The 11,499-nt window shown below is 39.4% G+C and overlaps 1 long non-coding RNA gene and 1 pseudogene across 1 annotated transcript; both read right to left on the bottom strand.

Annotated features, from left to right (window-relative positions):
- Nucleotides 1-1,638: 1,638 nt before the first annotated feature.
- On the bottom strand, nt 1,639-8,000 carry LOC108849718 (disease resistance protein RML1A-like; annotated as a pseudogene).
- Nucleotides 8,001-8,389: 389 nt separating this feature from the next.
- On the bottom strand, nt 8,390-9,375 carry LOC130510711 (uncharacterized). Its single transcript, XR_008944436.1, has 2 exons — nt 8,541-9,375; nt 8,390-8,467 (listed from the first exon to the last, which is right to left on the bottom strand). It is a non-coding gene; the product is annotated as an uncharacterized LOC130510711 (long non-coding RNA).
- Between the last annotated feature and the right edge of the window lie 2,124 nt (nt 9,376-11,499).

The raw sequence follows: 11,499 nt of genomic DNA on the forward strand, positions 1-11,499 counted from the left end.
ACTATAATAACTTTGTCGATAGAAAGTTCCTCTAATTTAAAACCTCTTTCTCCACTATTTTATAAAACCTCACAAAAATGAAACAATGGTATTTGAAAACTCGATCTCATTCTCTTTTGATTTATTTATGTATATTATAGTGTTATACTACTTCAGACTATAAAATCTTACAACTTTGAATTAAACAGCAACAATACTAAAAATTCAGTCATTTTTAGTTATATAATTAGAATTTGGTGTAGACAACATCATCATATTCACATCCAACTTAACATAAAAAATATTTACACAAACTATATCTTTGATAAAACCGATATATCAAATCCCGCGTGTATCGCGGACCTCCCTTAGTATAAGTTAATACACTTGTTCAAACAGTTCACAGAGAGGGATAAGTGGCGTGTGCTTGTGCCTGCATCATGGATCTTGGGTCTAGACCATAGGCCCAGTAAAATTTAGTTTGGACCAAATTATTTTTTGGTCTATTTTCAAACAAAAAAATATGATGTTTGTGTTTAAACGCTGCGTAGTTCATCTCAAACAACATGCATTTCATATGTTCGTCGAAGATATTTATTTTAAACGAGAGAGAATTTTGGGAAAGATGTAACTTACCTCATTTATTTGATTTCCGCGAAATTTTTACCCACACAGCAGTTGTTGCAGGAAGTGGCTCTCCTCCTTCTCTTTAAATAAATCCGACTCTTTTTATTCATTTCTGATTTTCTAATCGAAATCCAACATCAAAAATCTCAAAGCGTAAGTCTATAGATTAAGAGTGTTTCGTAGTTTTATAGTTCGTAGGGATTGTTCATGAGTGCCGCTTGAAAATCTATCATGGTTTGATCTTGGAACTGATATTCGATATGATCCCTCGCACATACATAACAAATATAAAGACTTAAGGAACAAGGTAATATCTCAACTCCATAATCATGTTTTTGAAAACGCTTTCTCAAATCGTATTTTTATTTCGCCTATTTTTAAACATCGTATTTTATTAATTCGTTTCTTATCAATCGGATTTCAGCTTCTACAATATGATCATTCAAGTGAGACGTTTATGTTTACCAGTAAGACTGGAACAGTTTTTGTTCTGTTCTAAGGCTATGAATGGTAACATCGGGTTGAGCGATACGGGACAAGCGGATTGGATACTAGTACGGTTTAACTGCGGTTTGTATAAGAGAAACACATGTTGCGGAACAACTGCAATTCGTCTAAATAAACGGTTCAAAACAAAAAGATGATTTGTGACATATATAATAAATAGTGTAACTGCAGGATGCATAAAATATATTTATATTTTATAAACTAAAAATAAATGGTACTATATACTTTTAAAAAATTATACTTCTATATATTTTCCTACACCACAAAAAATATTGCTTTAGTAAATAAAGGGTTAATAACGATTTTTAACTTTTTCTTTGATGTAATTTTAAAAATTGACTTAAAACATAATAGTTAAAGCATGTATCTACAACTCAACATGTCACATAAAATATAATTAATGTGTTTCAGTTATATGCTTTACTTATTTTAATATTTTTTAAAAAGTAATTTGGAAAATTTTGTAAACAGATAAAATGCATTTATACTAATTTTAGAAATATTTGATCATAATAATTATCTAAGGAAGATATAATAAGGCTAGATATAATTAGTTAGCAAAAAGAAAAAAGATCGACCGCACCTTTTTTTTGGGCTCAACTTCAACATTCATTTCACAATGCATTGGTACAAAGATTTAACCCACTAGAGATTATACCACATAATACAATGAAGCAGTCTAGTTCCACCCTGAATCACTAAGTTGGATCCAACGCAACCTAACGTGCATCATGTATTTTTTGACCACAGTGGAATGAATTCACTCCACGACCCGGAGTGAACCATCCCTTTAACCTCCTAAAATTTGACCTCAAATACAAGACACTCGACACACAATTGACCTGAAACAAAAACGAGATTAACAATCCTTTTCCAAGCTGTTAGCATCCATAGAATAAGCTTGAAGTTCTTGTACCAACAGACCAACACCAAGAGGCGCATTCCCGTATTGTCCCGAGTCCGTTGGGTTTCGAAGTCTCAACTCTCAGCAGAGAAATTGGACATGGAGACCGGAATGAAACTCGGGCTTCAGCAGCTTAACACGAGCCGGTTCAACAAATCTTCGCTTCGGTGGTGTGGAGCTCGTACCGCCAGATCGAGACAGAGCTTCGACGCCGGCCCTGGGATGTAGATCTCCGCCACATACATCTTCAAGGCTCCACGTTTCCGGTTGACTACGCCGTCGCCGTAAAGACCCTGTACATGTTGACTCCAAGAACCGGAAGAACAACCCACCTTCTGCTGATCATTGAATCTCTCCTCTAGGAGTCTCACCGCCGCTCAGGGAAGGCGTTCTGCGCTGGAGGAGGTGTTTGACCGCTACACGCGCCGCCGCTGAAGAAGAAGACGCCGTAGATCTTAAAAAGGAAAATTAGATCTGGCGAATCTTCACCCTAAAAGCCGACTCGCCCCCTTTCCGTTGTCCCTGGAGCCTCGCCGTTGCTCTGGAGGAAGCCAGAAACAGACACCGTCAAACCCTAAAAGGGAGATTATTTGTCTTGGTCCCGACAGTTCAAAACGCACATCAAAGAGACAGAGGGAGTAACGGTTGGGTGGATCAAAGAAAAAACGAGTTAGGGGAGGAGAAAAGCCTCTGGCTCCGGCGGCGACCGAGCCGGAGCTAGGGTTTCACGATCTGAGTTTAGAGAGAGGTGGGAGCGTGTATTTAGAGAGAGAAAGATTTTTTTCTGGCTTTTTAGGTCAAAATGATTCAGATCGACCGCACTTAGCCACCCCCAAAATGAGAGGTGAATAAAATGTAAAGCGGTTCGTCATTTTGTACTGACACGATTCTCAATGGCGGTACAAATAATTTGCGAAACGCACTTTACTTTTTTTTAATTAAATCTTTATTCAACCCTAACGGCAATTCTGATCAGAAATACAAACCCGATTTGAACAAAATAACCCAAGTCATCGTATTATAAAACTAGCTTTGCCCAACCACTAAACCCAGCACATTCCGCTAGTTTGATTTTGAACTTCTCGGGAATCGACCGCATTTCTCAACCATTGACGAGGACCAAAGGAAAGTGAGGTTCTCCTAATTGCCTCGAATACCGGGAGTTCCTATGTCATCTCCGGAGTAGCTACCGATCGATGAACTCCTCAGGTTTATAGTCGTTACTGTCTGTGAAGTGCTAAAGGAGCAATGAGATGAAGGATACTCTTAACAAGAGAACGTCATCTCCAAAGCCGCGTGCAAGAAACCGGGTTGATATCTAAGCCGCCTCTGTCAAGTGAGTCTCTTATACCTGCAAATAAAGCAAGCCGCACTGCCGCACTGATAAAAAAAACCGATACGACACCGGGATGTGAGTTCAACGAATTGTTGACTCGAGGCAACCTATGACTCCCCAAGATCGCCTCCACAATTCCGACCTTCGAGAACCGAAGGATCACTTATAATGCCGTAAGGAAACATGCTCCGGAGCGAGAATAAGGAAAACACGAGACTGAGATTCTGTATGGAAAGCCATCACTTTCACAACAGAGAACTGGACAAGAGACCATGAAGGAGAGATCAGAAGTGAGGCGGAGCAACTAATACTCATCGAGAGGCCATAGACGGCTGTCTGTCACGACCACCAGCTACAACCACACGCGCCAGAACGGAGCCGGATACCATCTCCGCCTGTGTATCACGACTCAAGACACGCCATCTGAGGAGAACCCCGATACTTACTTGATAACGGAAAGGTGGGATGATAGTTCACCGACACCGGCGAATACCAATACCAACCGCCGTTACCGATTGAATCCACTACCAGCCGACGACACCGCCGCTAGCCAGAAAGAGGATCAACCCTTCAACACACCCGTAATGACAAAGAGATCCAGAAGAGATCTAGAGATGGAAAACGATCTCCACCATAAACCCTAAAAACCGACCACTCCACGAACCACACCTACTCGCCGAGACACCAGCAGAAGCCAAATCACTGCCCAAGAAGAAACCTCCTTGCGCACGGAGCAAAACGCCGGAGACACCCGCTAATCCAATGGCTCGAGCATGTCGGATGGGAGAAAATAGTAAACAGAGCAACAAAGGTAAGATGAGACAAGGGGAAAAGGGCTCCTCCGGCGCTGACACGCACTCACACGCGCCACCGACGCCGGAGCCAGACACACACAATTTTGAGATTGAGTGGTTGCGAGGAGAGAAAGGAGAGGATAAGAGAGAAAGAGAAAGTCCTACTTGCACTTTACTTTTCTTGTTGAATGGTGACTAAAACCCACTTAACCCAACAACCACACTCTTCCCGCAGTATACACTCAGCCTAAATAGAGTCCCACAATACATCTTGCCTCCAGATGTACAACTCCTTTGACACACAACAAGGTAACATTGTCTGATGGGTAAATACAAAGATGATAACAACTAGATCACATACCCAAGTCTTACAGGAAATTATTCAACAGACCACTCGAAAACCAAAATTATAAGGAAAACAATGATGTGAACAAAATAAGAAAAGGAAAACAATGATGTGAAATAATCACATATCAAGTGTTTATGTTCCTTTAGTAAGCAATAAAAAAGAACACTTGGAATCAAACCCAAAAGGAAAATAAAAAGTGAAGAAAGAAACTTAGCAAAATCCTTAACGGTATCTACTCTGGGTGCATCATAGTCAAGGTCAAGGTTACCATAGAGACTTTCATCGTCGTCTTCCAGCAGTTGTTCTGACTTGGATTCCCAGCTTTTGCAGCCGCTTCTGTCGGTTTTTTCCTTCAAGATTTGGACACCGCATTCAATAATTTCGATGTTCTGAGATGTGGTGCTAAATTTGAACAATATCTTACTGTGCTGTTCAAGCTGTCGGTCTTCCTTTAGCATTGTGGTGGGAAATATAAACAGATGTTCTGATTGGATTGTAATCTCAAGATCATATAGCTCTTCATAGGGCTCTTCATGGGGCAACCATTTATGAGTATGTGACACAGTAATTCTATACCATGATCTTCTACACTCACCTGTTTAGGGGAAACCACGGCACAAAGCTTAAATAGGTAGGCATCTGAATAGATGGTCAAGAAATTTCCTATAGCCCGGTGATGGAACTCCGCAGGTATATCTCTTCCAGGTAAGCATACCCTCGATGATTGCTGGGTAATTACTCTCCTTGCTTCTCGGCCCAATCTGGAACAGTCGGGGAAAGAGAGATCCACAATCTGAGAGCCAAATGGGAAAGGTTCTAGTGTCTCCAGTGATTCACATTTGTATACTGTTAGTGATATGAGCGACCTAGGGAGCTCTGGAAGTGATGCAAGTTTTGGACAACAAAATATACTTAGCTCTTTTAACCCATTAAGACGGTTAATGCAGTTTGGAATTCTCTCAATACCCATGTTACTTCGCCGTAGCATCAAATTTCTCTGACACGGATGTGACAGATACTGATAGGTAATGACACTGCCAAATATAGCGAGACTCTGAAGATGAGACCAGAGCCCTATTGCAACAGTAAATTCTTTTAACATTGTTTCTGGGATTGCCAGTTCTGTGATGGTCGTGGAAATATCTGGAAGTCTCCTCATATGGTAGCATCCCACTATCATGACCGAGTCAAGAGCTGGCAAGTTGAAGAAAGTTGGAACAACTTTTAGCTTTCTACAGAAAGTCATCTCCAAACTCTGCAGTTTATAAAGATTTCCAACAGAGGAATGAATCTTGACCAAACTCTTGCAACAAGTCAGATTCAATCTCTCGAGATTCGTAGCATTTGCAAGATCCGGGAGTTCCTTTAGATTCAAGCAAGAAGTCAACACCATCTTCTTGAGATTTGTGAGGGGCTGAATATAAAATTGCACAAATGAATAAGAATGTTCATTAAATGATAAGAAAAGTAAATAGTCTTAGTTATTGGTTCATGATAAAATATTATTATTGGATATTAATAATGAGTTGATTTCACATTGGATTTTTTAAACATATTCGTAAATGCTTTAATATAAAAAAAATTCAAAGGGTGTAGGCTTAAATCAAATATCCTTAAATCAACAGGTTATATAACTTCATCAAGTTTGAATTTATAATGAATGATAATTTCATTGATTTCTGTATACCATGTAGATTATAAGTCACTGAAAATTTCATAAAGCCACTAAATAACTATTCAAAGTGCAAATATAAAAAAATAACCAACCTGGGTTCCTTCCCACAAGTGCTCCAGCTCGGTGTCTATCAAATGTAGTTCTACAAGATGTTCGGGACAATATGTACGAGGAAGAAACTTCCTCGGATATAACTCCCAATGTAATAATTTCAGACGAGGTGGAAACTCCACGTCCTCGGGTAAATGCAGTCTAACATTTGTATCACATCTTGTGTTGTAGACCTTGAGAAATCGAAGAGTACGCATACTTCTTAAAACTCTTGCGCTAATATCCATGTCGTCTACGATTGTAGACATATCAAAAGATATCCCCATCAAGCTTCTACTACCCTAAACAAAATTCAAAAATAGAAGAAGTTATGTTAGAACAATATGTGGTCAGATCTGTGCATTCACGATATGAAAAAAAAATCCGTGGGTCTCTGCTAAAGGACCCTGTTTAATACATTCAAAATGAGAAGAGAAAAGCTTACGGAATCATTTTCAAGGACATCGCGAATGTCATCAGTATCAATTAGGACTTGGCGTTTCGAAGGCTCCTGTCTTCGAATTGCTTGCCTGCCCATTTGTTGTGGTAACTTGTGCATCACTACTTTTCCTTCGCTAGATATTTTTTATGAGAGATTTATAGGCGAGGGTTTTAAACCAGAGACTGACATCCAAGTTACTGTCAGCGAGCATTGTTTTCACATGAACATCGTCTCGTAGTTGAAGAATACTGCTATGATGAGAAATAGAGTTTGATCGTTCTCATGTAAATTGTCGTATCCAACTCTAAGTACTGCATCTATCTTTGGTATATTGCTATTTTCTAGCCTGTACAGTATACTTTCCCAGTCATCTTTTTTCTTTCTGCCTAAAATTGATCCCATGACACGGAGACCAAAAGGAAGATTGCCACAAAGCTCTGTTGCTCTTTGTCCCTAACAAGAGATTTATAAATTCATATGGAGATTCAAGAAAGACAGAAGTGAAGGAAAGCAAAACAAACCAATTCAGGAAGTGTTCACCGGCTATGTTGCCCACACAGGTCAAAGCTTGTCTCCACTGCTGCTTCTCCTCCTCTGTTTTAGCACGACATGTTTTCTTGAAGACTTTCCCGAAATCTCCGGTCTGTTTCCGAACATCAGATGGATCTACTCCGTAGAAGATCGTCATCACTATCTGTCCGATCTCTTTCTTGCATTTCAGAATCCCCAAAAGCTCATCCAAACACCACCTGGAAGAAACATAGTTCTTCGTGAGTACAACGATTGATATCCTTGATTCTCTAATCGCATGCGTGAGTGCAGGAGCGATTAGTTGACTTCTCTCTATCCCTTGATCATCTAACATCGAAATCCCGTTGTTTGTAAACTGTTTGCGCAGATGAGTGAGAAAGGTCTTACGGACGTCAGGTCCGTGGAAGCTCGTGAAGACGCGGTATCTCCATGTTCGAGGCGAGGAAGAAGCCATGAGAGTAGAGTAGCTAAAGAAAATATTTGCATGAGTCAGATGTGAAGAAGAAGAAGAACTCTTTTCAGTAAAGTTAACTTTCAGTGAGAATGGTTAGTTCGGTTCCGGTTAGATTATACTGTTTTAAACCGGTTTCCATTTTTCATGTGTTGTTGTATCTTCTTATCCCGGTTATTGTTTCCTGAAACAGAGAGGGAAAAAAAGAAACCAAAATCGAAATTGAAACAACGAAGAAGTGTGTTGCTAAGAGAATTTCGTGATCAAGCTAATCCTTGGTGGTAATAAGATTTTTGATGATAAGTTCGAATCCTCAAGTAGATTACTTATTTTAATATGACTTTTTGTTGTTGTTAATGGTATGACTTTTACTTTGGAAGAAATCTCACCTAAACTTCTTGTCGTTTTTCATCCCGCTTTAATGCACGTGAAAGATGGTGCCATATCTCATCGCAAAAATAAATAAAAAAATGTTAGTGGGAGGATGGCAAAACTGAATTAGAGGATAATTATAGAGTTTTTTACATAGCAGGATACTTTTTATGTTTTTATTACATTGTAAGACACATTCTACTACCCATGTAGTTTTTAATGGTTGTTTACCATGGTATCCCTAACTAAAGTGAATGAGATGAGCATATTTAGTTTCCTTTTTTTTTCAGTTTTCTTTATAAATTCAGATTTTAAATTATTATAAGATACCGGAACCGAAAAAACAATAAACTGTATTGAATATTTCTCTCAGTTTTTCTATCTTATCTTCTCGTTATCTTCTTCGACGGCTGAAAAAATAAAAACAAATTATTAACAGAACTGGCTGCTCTGTTGATAAAAAAAAAGAACTGGCTGCTCTACCGTGGAGGTTTCTCCATCACTTCCATCGACCTCTCGTCCCCCCAACTGCCGGTGGTTGCTGCAAAATCTGAGCTGCTATTGACCTCACGGAAGAGAACACCTTGGCTGTTCGCTGGGCCATCAATCACTACACCCGTCCTGGATACACTGCCTTCATCCTCCACCTCACCCCAGCTCCGTTCTCTTCGGTGTCGATTGAGCTCGTCCCCGACTCCAAACTCAGCAACCGCAGCCTAATCACAATGCGTTCACCAACTCGTTAGAATGGATCTAGTAAACCTTTTGAAGGAAGCTGGGTTTTCCTCACATGGTATACATATAGTGAACAATCACGATATAGGAAGTCGAGGATTGAAAATGTTGATCAGGTTTAAGCTAAAGGTTTTTGCTTATTTTGACATATGACTGTTGACATGATTCGACGTGTACACTGACTCGTGGACACAACTAGACGGTGTACACGTGGACACAACTAGACGGTGTACTCGTGGACGCCACTAGACGTGGACACAACTAGACAGTGTACTCGTGGACGCCACTAGACGGTGTACACAATTGTTAAGTGTTTGATAAATTATGGGTACACAACGAAAGATTGATGGTGTACACATAGATAGATACTAATAATGGCCATGAATGTAGAGATATATACTGATAACGTCTGTTCGTGCATGTTTTTAAGGTAGAGTTCTGTGTCCATGTGTACATTAAAAGTATATATTTCACCATATGCACAGAGGCTCATAAAATTTATGTACACATGTATCATGTACGATGAACGTATATCAGAAAGTTACAAAGGTGTACTAATTGCAAAGAACTTAATAAAAATAAAAACCTCCTACTCATCCACTTGTCTTTTTCATATGGAAGGTTTCATATCCAATTCGACTTATGTTAGTGAGAAGAAAAATGGGTGCTTTTCATATATATTGCTGCAGTATATGCATATACTGCTGTAAAGCAACCACATGTACACAGAGTTCTCGGTATCCACGTGTACATATAACATGTTTTCGTGTACAAAATAGGGAAAGATGGACACTGGAAACCAATTTAAAATCAAAGGTGTTTCAATGGATATTAACATTTACTAGTCTACTGCACACGTTGAATATGTTTAAATGTTTTACATATATAATGAAAAATGTCGTGTACATGTAGACTTATATTCATTGACGTGTACACAACGTTTGAATGTACATATGTACATTGGTCATGTTGAACAGTGTAAATTCATGATCAACGTGACATGATCCCAACAATTAAGTATTAAACAATCAAAAGCTCCAACAACAAAACGTTGTAAGCTCTCGCAGACTTTGGAGTTTGTCTCCTCCATTGACTCTAATACTTTCAAGCTCCAACCTTTCTTAATCGCACGCTCTAGCAGACTTCTCAAGTTTCTCTCCTGCGTCAACTCACACACTTTGCAAGCTCCAACCTTTCTTCATCGGAATCTCTCACATACTTTACAAGTTTCTCTCCTTTTTAAGTCACATACTCATCAAGCACAAACCTTTCTTTATCATAAACTCTCCCAGACTTCTCTAGACAATATCCTCTGCTACCTATTTCACAAACTCAAACCTTTCGTCATCCATCGCTCTAAGTTAATAAAAGTGCCTTCAAATACATATGAGTCTATGGCCATCATTACCAAAATTTCTGAAAACCAAACCTTTTACCTTATTTTTGTTATATCCAATTTTCTTTGTTTTCCTCTAGTCTCAGCAGTCAGCACTATGTCGTCTATGTCTCTGCTGTTAATTTTGTTTAAATCGCTGCTGTTGTCTATGGTCTATGTCGCATATGTCTCCACCGTCGTATGTCTTCACCATCATCTAAATCTCTACCGTCATCGATAAAGCTGTCGTCTATGTCACCGCACCTTTATCTACATCTTCACTGTCTTTGCCCTCATCTACGTCTTCACCGTCATCTATGTTTTTGTTGTCATCGATCAGTAGCTTGATGTATCTTAAATTATAGATTGAAAAACATAGATAAATGATTTAAGATAAGCTCTCTCGACAAACTATTTTGGAGGACAAGTTTTTGATTTACAAAAAATGGAGTTCTGGAGAAAGAAGATGAAGAGGAAAGATAAAAGTGTGTCTTTCGATCCACCAACGTGTTTTGATTTTTGAATAATTGCACTCTACACACAAGATTTATATGATAATTAGGTATATACACATTTTAGTTTTCCAATGCATGTGTCAGTCTATTGAATTACCCTCTTGTCCTTCTTCTTTTTTGTAACAGAGCAACCGGTTACCTGATTGAATCTTTACGCACATATATTTCTTTTTCTGACAAACCAAGCTTACACGGAAATTTTGTAGGCAAATAGATAATCCTTTTTTGGTCAACTCAAGTGGATAGATTTAAATTTTAGAAACTTCGCTATTAACTCTAGAAATTGTGAATCTCAAAATTCTTTTGAATCCCCCATTTTTTTTTTTTGAATCCTCCATCTTATATTCAGCTTTCATCCACATCATTTTCCTTTCCGTTTCGAATGATTCTCCACCCTCCGTTCCTCAGCCTGCTAATCATGTCGATAGGAACAACCCAAATACCGGTGGTACTCCTCTCAACCCAGCCTTAGCCGTCGTCCTCCACCATGGATTCTCAAGCCAGGCCGTGTCTTCAACTGTCGAGCTCCAGCTCCTCTCTGACGCGTCCACCAGGAGATCTCTGGTCCAAGTCGTCTCCTCGCAGGGTTCTCGTCTCCTCCGAGACACTACAACGACCTCCGCCGCGACGGCCCTCTTCACCGTCGAACTCCAATTCTCGAGCTATCCTCCTTCGCGAATCAGTTATGGCAAGACCAGTCCCGAGCTCCAATTTCTGTCCCACTGTAACGGACTCGACGTTGTTCGCGTTGAAGCCAAGCTCGAATCTCTTCCAATGGTGATTTCACAGATTATTGCAAAATAGGTCCCTGGGCTTT

This window comes from Raphanus sativus, chromosome 4, assembly GCF_000801105.2.
Source record: "Raphanus sativus cultivar WK10039 chromosome 4, ASM80110v3, whole genome shotgun sequence".
NCBI lineage: Eukaryota > Viridiplantae > Streptophyta > Magnoliopsida > Brassicales > Brassicaceae > Raphanus > Raphanus sativus.